General features: G+C 31.3%; 1 protein-coding gene across 1 annotated transcript in view; it reads right to left on the reverse strand.

Annotated features, from left to right (window-relative positions):
* The window catches only part of LOC139527322 (microfibril-associated glycoprotein 4-like), a 66,939-nt gene extending 54,470 nt beyond the window's left edge, over nucleotides 1–12,469 (reverse strand). The window contains exons 1-2 of the mRNA XM_071322687.1: nucleotides 12,358–12,469; nucleotides 8,392–8,472 (exon numbers count right to left, since the gene is read on the reverse strand). The gene's annotated coding sequence lies outside the window, so the exon portion shown is untranslated. The remainder of the gene's footprint in view (nucleotides 1–8,391; nucleotides 8,473–12,357) is intronic.

The following is a 12,469-nucleotide window of genomic DNA, read 5'->3' on the forward strand; positions in this document are numbered from 1 at the left end:
ATTCTCATACATATGATTAAGAATGAATACATCATATGTGTCTGTTTGGCTTAGGGTGAAGCTTTCTCATACATCTGCGTGAGATCCCAAGCTTGTCTCATTTGCATCTGTTTGAGTAAGGGCACAGCTTTGCATATCAGAATATGGTTCCAGTCTAATTAACAGTTTATTGAGGAAAGGCACAGCTTCTCATTTAGTCCTATTTTGGAAAAAGGCCTAGTGTTTAAATATCATAATGTACATAGCGTTCTTTTTTAAGAATGGGCATAATGCTAGGCTATACGAAAGAAACTTAGCGTATTTCTATAATAAGTTAACCAGTAGTCTGCCATAAAGAACAATCCTAGTGCTATGCTATAAGAATGGAACAAGTGTATTACTATGATAATAGTCCTAGTGTTCTGCTTTAAGAATGAGCATAATGATATCCAATAAGAATGAACCTAGTGTATTGCTATAATAATGTACCTAGTGATCTGGTATAAAGATTGGCTGTATTATTGCCTATAAGAATAAACCTAGTGTATTGCTATAATAATGAATCTAAATTTCTGCTATTAGGATTTGAGTAAAAATACACTTTCTCATACATATGATTGAGAATGGATATAGCATATGTGTCTGTATGGCTTAGGGTGAAGCTTTCTCATACATCTGCGTGAAATCCCAAGCTTGTCTCATTTGCATCTGTTTGAGAGAGGGCACAGCTTTGCAAACATATCAGAATATGGTTCCAATCTAATCAACAGTTTATTGAGAAATGCACAGTTACTCATTTAGTCCTATTTTAGCACAAGGCCTAGTGTATAGCTATCATAATATACATAGCGTTCTGCTTTTAAAATGGGCATAATGTTATGCTATAAGAATGAATTGAGTGTTTTTTCTATAATGAGGTACTTAGTAGTCTGTCATAAAGGATCAACCTAATGTAATGCTATAAGAATAGAACAAGTGTATTACTATGCTAATATTCCTAGTGTTCTGCTATAAAAATAAGCCTAATTATATACCATAAGAAGTAACCTAGTGTATTGCTATACTAATGTACCTAGATATCTGCTTAAAAGAAATGACCTTATGATATGATATGAGAAGAAACTTAGTGTATTGCTATAAAAACGAAACTAGTTTTCTGTTTTAGGAGTGGAGTAAGAATACACATTCTCATACATATGATTAAGAATGAATACATCATATGTGTCTGTTTGGCTTAGGGTGAAGTTTTCTCATACATCTGCTTGAGATCCCAAGCTTGTCTCATTTGCATCTGTTTGAGTAAGGGTACAGCTTTGCATATCAGAATATGGTTCCAGTCTAATTAACAGTTTATTGAGGAAAGGCACAGCTTCTCATTTAGTCCTATTTTGGAAAAGGGCCTAGTGTTTAACTATCATAATGTACATAGCGTTCCATTTTAAGAATGGGCATAATGCTAGGCTATACGAAAGAAACTTAGCGTATTTCTATATTAAGTTAACCAGTTGTCTGCCATAAAGAATAATCCTAGTGCTTTGCTATAAGAATGGAACAAGTGTATTACTATGATAATAGTCCTAGTGTTCTGCTTTAAGAATGAGCATAATGATATCCAATAAGAATGAACCTAGTGTATTGCTATAATAATGTACCTAGTGATCTGGTATAAAGATTGGCTGTATTATTGCCTATAAGAATAAACCTAGTGTATTGCTATAATAATGAATCTTGTTTTCTGCTATTAGGATTTGAGTAAGAATACATGTTCTCATGCATATGATTGAGAATGGATACATCAAATGTGTCTGTACGGCTCAGGGTGAAGCTTTCTCATACATCTGCGTGGGATCCCAAGCTTGTCTCATTTCCATTTGTTTGAGTAAAGGCACAGTTTTGCATATCAGAATATGGTTCCAGTTTACTCAACATATTATTGAGGAAAGGAACAGCTTCTCTTTAGTCATATTTTAGCAATAGTCCTACTGTATAACTATCATAATGTTCATAGCCTTCTGATTAAGAATGGACATAATGCTATGCTATAAGAATGGACTGAGTGTATTTCTTTAATGGATTACCTAGTAGTCTGTCATAAAGAGTGTGCCTAATGCTATGCTATAAGAATAGATAATGTTCCTAGTGTTATGCTATAAGAATGAGCCCAATTATATGCCATAAGAATGAACCTACTTATAATAATGTACTTTGTTATCTTTTTTCAAGGAATTGACCTTATGATATGCTATAAGAATAAACTAAGTGTATTGCTATAATAATGAATCTTGTTGTCTGCTATTAGGACTTGAGTAACAAGGCCCAGTGTATAGGTATCCAAATGTACCTATCGTTCTGCTTTTAAAATGGGCATAATTTTATGCTATAAGAATGAATTGGGTGTTTTTCTATAATGAGGTACTTAGTAGTCTGTCATAGAGGATGAACCTAATGTTATGCTATAAGAATAGAACAAGTGTATTACTATGCTTATATTCCTAGTGTTCTGCTATAAGAACAAGCCTAATTGTATACCATAACAATGAACCTAGTGTATTGCTATAATAATGTACCTAGTTATCTGCTTAAGGTAGCACAATACAATATAATAATTATAGTCCTAGTGTTCTGATATAAGAAAGAACCTTATGATTTACAATATGAATGGACATAGTGCATTGCTATAATGATGAATCAAGTGTAGGTTATAAAGAATGGACCTAATGCTAAGATATCAAAATAGAACGTATGCCATGCTATTAGAATGAGCATAATGTTTTGATATAATAATGTAACTATTGTTCTGCTATTAAGAATACAGCTTCACATATAAATGATTGAGAAAGGATACATCATATATGTCGGTGTGGTTTAGGATAGAGCTTCTCATTCAATATTGCCAATGAGATTAATATCCACTAGAAACCAAATGACAATAAGCAAAACCTAAACCTTAAAGGTCCTGAAATACTAGTTCATGACTTCGGATAGGGACTTACACAATGTGGAGGGTTTACATGGTTTTTTTAGGATAACCCTCTCTTAACCTGGGACAGTGGTGTAACAGACATAAGTCCAAAGTATAAAAACCATTTTGAAAGTGGTGTTTGTTGCTCTTAGGTTGAGTTATTGTCTCATCGATAAACTCCCCGTTTCAATTCTCAATTTTTTAACACGTCAGAACGTTGCAAAGCAGAAAAACGGCTGACACAAACACGCACAGGATGTGGCTGTGTTTTTTTCCCTCCATTTATCATTTTTTCTGTATTTATAGATCAAACATGTTGGTTCTATAATCACCGACAGGTCAATACTGAAGAGGAAACTTAAAGTTGATATTTTCTACACTTTGTATGTGTTTTTTTTTACTAATGAGAAATGTAATTTGTTTTTTTTTTAAATAAGAAATTTTAACATAATAGCTATAAACAAACAAGGAGTACTATCATTGATGCACAAGAACATAATTGTGTAAATGCAACAACATACATATTAAAAAAGGGACAAATAAAGTAAATAAATAGTATTTGATGTTGAAATAAACAATTGCTTTGTCCACTCATTTACATGGCTCCATCTAATAAACATGTACAGAGGAAAATCTTCAAAGAACAAATTGCATAAAATGTTTGTCTCAAAGACTTGTTAGAAAATGTCTAGTTAATGGACTAATTTATACACTGGACTGTTATGTAGAAGATTGAAAATGTTACACTGCAAGCTGTAATAGAAGAAAACTTAAATTTTATATGAAGACTTTTTTTTCTATTATTAAATTTGTAAATATGAACATGATATAATAAACACCACACATGGTATAAAATTCAAATCGGCTTCTTATTAATGTGTCACAATGAAAACATACCATAGGAAACAATACCTCTTGATAATTAGACAAAACTATAAACTGTGCTTTGTCAATTTATTCATTCGTTATATGATTATTTTTTTTTCTAGTTTTTATATTGAATGAAGTAAACAAGACAAAGATTTCAAAACAGTACTTATTTTATTTTTTTGTTGTAAAATATATATATAACACATGCATATGACATGTCATCATTTTAGTTAAATCAAATGATTACATTTCATTCACTTCAAATAAAATACTTCAAACCTTTTTATAATAGTTTAGTGACTTGAATTTCTTATACTGCATTAACTTCCTTGTAAACTTATAACAGTTTACTACCAATCAGAATTCATTCTTACATACACATTACTGTATATTTATCAATTGAATTCCATGTAAATACATTTTGTGGCATGAGATTCTATTTAACCAATACGCTTGTTTGTCCCCTGCGATTTTTGTTTGTCACATGGGATACATTAAATCCCACGGGACTACAAATATCCTATGGGATAATGAAAATTCTATATGATTATGCAAACTACTACATATTATTTTAACTCCAAAGTATTATGCAAAATCCAAGTTTTGTTTTAAAACCCAAATTCAATATCAACTTTGTAGTCCTGAGCTTTAAATATTGGTGTTTTATTAATCCCATGTTATTCTGCACATTTTTAGTTATTTATATGACCCCGTGTCTTTAAGAAAGAGTGTCGATGGATTTGCAAATTAAAGTGTCAAGTGTTATACCTCAAAAACAAAATATTTAAGGAATGATTGTAATATTTTTCTGTCTATGAAGAAATAACATAACAAATTTGGTGCACACTAAATAACGCGCGTACCGGGTTATTTAACAGTGTGCACCACATTTTTTATGTTATTTTGAATAGACAGAAAGATATTACAGTCATGTCTTATATTTTAATTCTAAATTTCATTTTAAATCGTAGAAAACCATGAAAAAAACGTTGATGACGTCACGGTCACATAACTAAATTATGTCTATGGGCTTATAACAAAATAATGTCAACCAATCAGAAGACGCGTTATATCCAAAATTAAATTAGTGTCCAATAAAATATGAAATAGGAGTAAATGTCAAATGAAACCGGCAGCCAGATAGTGTACACCTTACGATATAACCTTTACTACATCAAATATGTTTGACTTATAGCGTATAGTATCTGCGATATATAACACATGCATGTCATTATTTTAGTTCAATTAAAGGAATTTATTTCATCGACTTCAAATAAAATCCTTCATTTTTTTTTACTATAGTCTAGTGACTTACATTTCTTATACTACATACTAGTATACTATTTTATAAACTTATACTTCGCTTTTAACATGCACATTACTGTATATTTATAATTTGAATGCCATGGAATTTTTGTTTTTTCCCATGGGATTTATTTGTCCAAAGTGATATTTGTATGTCCCTAGGGATAAACTAAAGCCCATGGGAATACAAAACCTGAGGTTTATTTAAATCAATTGGATACTGTAAAATCCCATGGAACTATACAAAATCCCATGTTCTCTAAATTCAAATGCCATATCAACGTTTTGCTTGAGAGCTTTATAAATCAGTATTTAATCAAATGGGATAAATAAAATCCCATAGGACCACAGATATCATATGGACATATGATCCCATGGGGTAATGCAAAATCTCGTGAATTTTTAAATCCATTGGATAATGTAAAAGCCCATAGTATTCTGCATATTTTGGTTATTTTTATGACCCTGTATCTTTATGAAAAGGCGGCGGCGGATTTGCAAATGAGTGTTTTGCAATATAAAGTGTCCATTACTAAACAACAAAAACAAAAGATTGCCCAATGAAACATGAAACAGGGGTCAAGATCAAAGAAACCGGTCAGAGAGACATGTATACCTTACGATACAATCTTTCCATACACCAAACATATAGTTGACTTATTGGTGATAGTACCTGAGATATATATCACATGTTTATGACATGTCATCATTTTAGTTCAATTAAAATATTTTTATTTCATTTAACTTCAAATAGAATCTTTCAATCCGTTATGCAATTATTATTTTAGTCACTTACATTTTTTATACTACATTAACTATTTTATAACATTATAAGAATTTACTTACATACATTACTACAGACTAATAATTTGAATGCCATGGGATTTATTGTCTCAAATTATTTTTGTATGTCCCATGAGATAAACTTAATCCAATGGGAATACAAAATCTGAGTGTTTTTTTTAAACCCATGGGATACTGTAAAAATCCCATGGAATTATACAAAATCCCATATTTTTTTTGATTCAATGTAATATTACCTTTTTAGTTTAGACCTTTAAAATTAGTATATTATCACATGGGATATATTAAATACCATTGGACCACAGGCATCCTATAATAATGGGATCCAATGGGATTTTGCAAAGTCATATGTGTTTTAAATTCATTTGTTAATGAAAAATCTAAATGCAAATGCGAATTCCTAGATTTTTCAAAAAAATCAAATTCCATATCAAATTTCTAGTCTAGAGCTTTGAAGGTTGCAATTTAATTAATCCCATTTTATTCTGCATATTTTGATTATTTCTATGACCCAGTATCTTTTAGAACGGTCAGAGGCGGATTTGCAAATGAGTGTTTTGCAAATTGGAGTGTCTGGTGTTAAACCACAAAAACAAAATATTGTCCAATGAAACATGGAATAGTGACCAATGTCAAATGAAACCGGATGATTAAATGTACACATTATGATGCAATATGTCCATACATCCAATATGGTTGACTTATTGCTGATAGTATCTGAGATATATAACACATGCATTTGACATATCATCATTTTACTCCAAATAAAATCCTTCAAATGTTTTTTATTTTAGTTTAGTGACTTGCATTTCTTATACTACATATACTTTATTATAAACTTATAAGTTTACTATCATACAGAATTCTTTATAACATACACATTACTGTATATTTATAATTTGAATTCCATTGGATTTTTTTTGTTCCATTTGATTTATTTGTCCCATGTGAATTATTTGTCCCGAGTGATTTTCGTCTGTCCCATGGGATAACTAAATCCCATGTGACTACAAAATCTGAATTCTTTTTTTAAATCCATGGGATACTGTCAAATCCCATGGGACTATGCAAAACCCAAAGTTTTTTAATTCATATTTATACTTCAAATAAAGAATTGTTTTTCAACGAGTTCAAATAAAATCCTTCAAACCTTTTTATTATAGTCCAGTGACTTACAATTCTAAAACTACATATACTATTTTATAAACACAAACTTTGTTTTTAACATACACATTACTGTATATCTATTATTTGAATGCCATTGGTTTTATATGTGTCCCATGGGATTTTTTTGTCCCAAGGTAATTTTGTCTGTCCCATGGAATAAATTAAATCCCATGGGAATACAAAATCTGAATTCTTTTTTCAAATCCATGGGATACTGTAAAATCCCATGGAATTGTACAAAATCCCATATTGTTGTTTTTTTAATTCAATGCCATATCATTTTTTTTAGTTTAGAGCTTTAGAATTAGTATTTAATCACACGTGATAAATTAAATCCCATAGGACCACAAATAGATATTGCAAAATCCCATGGTTTTTTTTTTAGATCCATTGGATAATGCAAAGTCCCAATGCATGGTATTTTTTAAATTCAAATGCCACATTATCTTTTAAGTCTAGCGCTTTAAACCTTGGTATTTAATGAATCCCATGTTATTCTGCACATTTTGGTTATTTATATGAACCCGTATCTTTAAGAAACTGCGGCGAAGAACTTGCAAATGAGTGTTTTGCAAATTAAAGTGTCGAGTGCCATACCTCAAAAACAAAACGTTGTCCAATAAAACATGAAATATGGGTCAAATGAAAGCGACAGTTAGATAATGTTCGTCTTAAGATAAAATATTTCCAAATATGTTTGGCTTATTGCTGTTGACATACACATTTACTTACTTTTACTTATCCTCTTCGCTCCGGTCTGAGCATAAGGTCAAAAAAAGGTTGACATACACATAACTTCATGTTTATAATATGAATCCCATGGGATTATTTAGTCCCATAGGTTTCCATGTCCCAAAATGATTTTACTTGTCCCATGGGATTTTTTTCTATCTCATGGGATGAATTAATTCCCATGGGCTAAAAATATTCTATGGCCATGGGATGCCTTGGGTCAATATAAAATCCTATGGCATTATACAAAATCTCATGTTTTTTTTTAAATCAATGGGATAATGTTTAAACCATGAAATAGGGGTCAAGGTCAAATCTAGAACCTCATATAAAGGGAAGTGTTTGTGATTAAATATTCTTTTTTTTATTTCAATGTTGATTTGAAAAATATGGTCTTTCCGGGGTAAGGGACTGAAAAATGGGGGTATATTGGATAAGAAAAGCCAAAACGGATGCCCCCTATTGCAAAGGTGGCTATATTTCTCCTCCCTATTTACCCCTGTGAGTTTGCCTATTTATAAAACTTTAAACTTTTATTTATTTGAAAAAAAGTAATGAAAACATTTCCTTACCTTTTCTTTTAACAATGTTCGTCTGTTTAAGATTCTAAAATGCTGTTTTCTTGTTCCTGTCCTAGCCTTTATGGTCGATAGCTGAAAAAAAATACTGACGTAAACACGTGACCTCTACTGTTTTCTTTATATATCGATGCCTAAGTATGTACCTAGGCGAACTTCAAACGAAATAGAATATTCACAATTGATACTATAGGTCAGAAGAGCAATATTTTTAAAAGAAACAAAATGAGCTTAAAAAATTGATAGGGAATGGAGTTTTTTCTTCGATTTTTTTTTTAATGGCGGGAAAAGGCTGATTCGGACTTATACCATATATTTGCATTCGTAATTTATGGGTCTCAAATCGAAAGAAAAGAAATCCAGATAGTTAAGAGAAGATGTGGTATGATTGCCAATGAGACGACTTCCATCCAAGTCACAATATGTAAAGGTAAACCATTAGAATCTGCTTATATTTTAGTAGATGATCTTTTAAGTCTTAGATGAACAGAAAATTAGTGTCAATGGTCAAAATATTTACACTGTATTGTTGGAAAAAAAATAGTCCGAACATCTGACACAAATTCCTTAACCTGACCCATATTCATCCTTAACATTTTCTAACTTTAAGATTCAAATCGTAAATTCTAGTCAATAGAATACGATAGTGCGCAGGTGTAGGATAACATATTGTCCACCATGAAATTATGTCCACCGGACATTTTTTCACAGTAAATGTGTCCACGGACATTATGTTATTATGAAATATCGTCCGGACGATATTTAGCTATGAAATATTGTCCAGAGATGTACAAAAGTGTCTCTCAAAGAAAGTACAATATTTCATATGAAAAGTGTCTTTAAATAGAAAGCACAATATTCCACGCGAAAAAATTACCACTCTCATTACCAACAAACTATGAACAAAGCGTCTAAATTGGAGTTTTGACATGATCATTGGTTTTTTTTCCTATCAAAACATGGCATGTAAACTGGAGCATTGAATCCATACAAAATGTGATCATTAGTATGTGCAATTAAAAATGTATTATACAATAAAGCATGAATAAAGCTTAGATAGGTAAAAATACTGTGGAATCAATACAACAGCATTTTTGTGCCTGTCCTTAGTCTGGCCTTTGTAGGTCTTGTATGTTTTATTCTAATTTAGACCATTTATACGTTTTGTAGTTTAGTGTGACGTCCATTTGCACTGAACAAGGTTTTTTATTTAGGGGCCAGCTGAAGCCCGCTTCTGGTTGTGGGATTTTCTTGCTGTGTTGAAGACCAACTGATGGCCATGGGTTGTTTTCTGCTCCTTGGTCGGGTTGTCTCTTTGAGACATTCCCAATTTCCAATCTCAATTCTACCGTAAATTTCTGTTTATAACAAATAATTATAACTGGATTGTTTTAGTTGTAGAAAATTAGAATTTAAATTTGTTTTATTGTCTCTCTATAATGGATACTTTTTACTGTGAAAAGGTTTCCTGATATTGAAAGTCAATATGTACAGGACATAATTCAATAGTATTCATCCTGAAATTATGTCCGATTGAATGGACACGTTTTCACATCATCGGACACATTTAACTAATCATGTTCTGGGGAGGAAAAGTGTCCGGATAGACACGATCTCGGACGAAAGAACACTCAATTTGAATTTTCATTAATATTTATTAATATATTGATTGATTGATTTTTGGCCTGACTTTCGGTCACGGCAAATACTTCTTGTATTTTCAGGATGCAAATAATTAAAAACAACTGTTCTAAAAACAAGAAACTTGACAATTTGTATAATAAAATACATTATAGGTGTTAAAAAGGCAGGGGCATCTAGTATGAAACACTGTAAGAGATTATTTTTATAATAGCTTAAGTTGGTGACCAGTAGCTAATACAGGATTTTAAAAGATGACTTAGATTTAGAAAAAAAATAAAATGTAATAAAATTAAAAGGTTGGGGAGAATTGTGCTATATGTATTAATGAATACATTGTGTTCAGTTTGTGCTGGGACTATCACAGCTAATTTTTTAATGCTTGTAGAGTAAAACTTTGGTTGGCTTGCTTTCTTTATATGCATAAATGTTTGTTCAAGCTTTGTTATTACGGTTGACATCTCAAACCCATTTTTACATAGGCATAGTTAAACCTGTATATACTATATTTGAATTTAATTGGACGTTAATCTACTATAGTTAAACAAAATATAAACAAAGCAAGCAAGTTAACCAAAGTCTTGCTATACATGCATTAGGAAATTAGCTGTAAACTAATATTTGTACCTGGTTGATGCCACCTTACAAATATTAATAAAATTGTTATCAAAAATCTAATTTGACTGCATTGACTCATAATGATAAAAGAATACAAGTGTTTCCTCTATATAGGCTTGTTTTCTCACAATCCTTGAAAATTCTTCCGTTTATAAATAAATTCAAGATCAAGCATTTTTATAAAAGGGGTTAAACCCATGACTAGTCCACAATTGTATACGTGAGGTGATACTGATATAATTGGAAATATTGTAAAATTCGTACAATTCTAAAAATGCTTTATTGAGTAATAAAAAAGTATCTAGTACTAATTTTTCATCAGAGATTCGCTGCATATATTATTGAAACAATATTGTCTTTTAGTAATGGAGGGGGTACACATATTTATATATACAATGTTTACAAATGTGGATAAATATATACCGTTAAATATGTTTGTATTTTTCAGTAAAACCAATGTTTATTGTCTTGGTAACAATCCGATCATTTTGAATTTTAAACAAATAAACTACCTTATCTTGTATTTTCTTATCACAATTGAAGAAGACAAAATGTCACAAAAAATCGAGGAAAAAAGGGGGTCCAACACGGTCCTGTACGACCTCCATTCACAAATTCCATCTTTCACAAATTCCATAAGTCACTACTTTTGATGTTTTAAAAATAAAAAGATAAGTAAAACAAAAATTAAGAGTTTATTCATTGTTCGTCTGACCTATTAATAAGAATAACATGGGATACTTTTTATTCAGTATCATTTTCTTTTCTGAAAGTATTTGAATCTTAAATTTCTTTCAGACATTTGAAATCACATGAAACGAATGCCTACCTATCATTTTATTCATAACTTCATCCAAAATTCAACGTCAGATACTGTGGATTCATTTATTCTTGTGAGTATCAATTTTCGGGTAATGAGAAACAAACTTGCATGTTCGTGGATATCTAATTTCGTGGTTTCGGCTATATAAAAAAGAAGATGTGGTATGATTGCCAATGAGACAACTGTCCACAAGAGACCAAAATGACACAAACATTAACAACTAGAGGTCACCGCACAGCCTTCAACAATGAGCAAAGTCCATACCGCATAGTCAGCTATTAAAGGCCCCGATATGACAATGTAAAACAATTCAAACGCGAAAACTAACGGCCTTTCTATATAAAAAAAAAATGAACGAAAAACAAATATGTAACACATCTACAAACGACAACCACTGAATTACAGCCTCCTGACTTGGGATAGGCACATACATAAATAATGTGGCGGGGTTAAACATGTTAGCGGAATCCCAACCCTCCCGAAACCTGGGACAGTGGTATAACAGTACAACATAAGAACGAACTATAAAAATCAGTTGAAAAAGGCTTAACTCCTCAGTAGGACAAAATACAAGTGGCCGTGACCGGGTACTTATACATCCCGACAACAAAAAGACACAAGGAACAGATCTGAGAGTACTCGCAGTTATCTGACAGCTAGGTCAAAGCCACTAACAACTAATGAAAAAAAGCATGTATCTAAGACTAATTTATCTATGTCCGCATTCAAGCCCCCTGTACTAACGAAATCCACGAAAAATAATGAATCCACAATAGTCTTTTCCATCATATCTAAAATTCATGAGAAAATGAGAAAAATGTTTAAAAGTCGCGTTTTGATCATCCACTAACACAAAACGATTATAAAAATATACATACCTTGTATATGTGTTTTACGGACAGTTTCAAATGTAACATCAAATCTTTTGCTTCTTTGAAAAATGTCTGACGACAAATGGCTATTTTAAAACACTCCGGCCGAATGTTTTTT

The sequence above is a fragment of the Mytilus edulis genome, chromosome 6 (genome assembly GCF_963676685.1).
Source record: "Mytilus edulis chromosome 6, xbMytEdul2.2, whole genome shotgun sequence".
Taxonomy (NCBI): domain Eukaryota; kingdom Metazoa; phylum Mollusca; class Bivalvia; order Mytilida; family Mytilidae; genus Mytilus; species Mytilus edulis.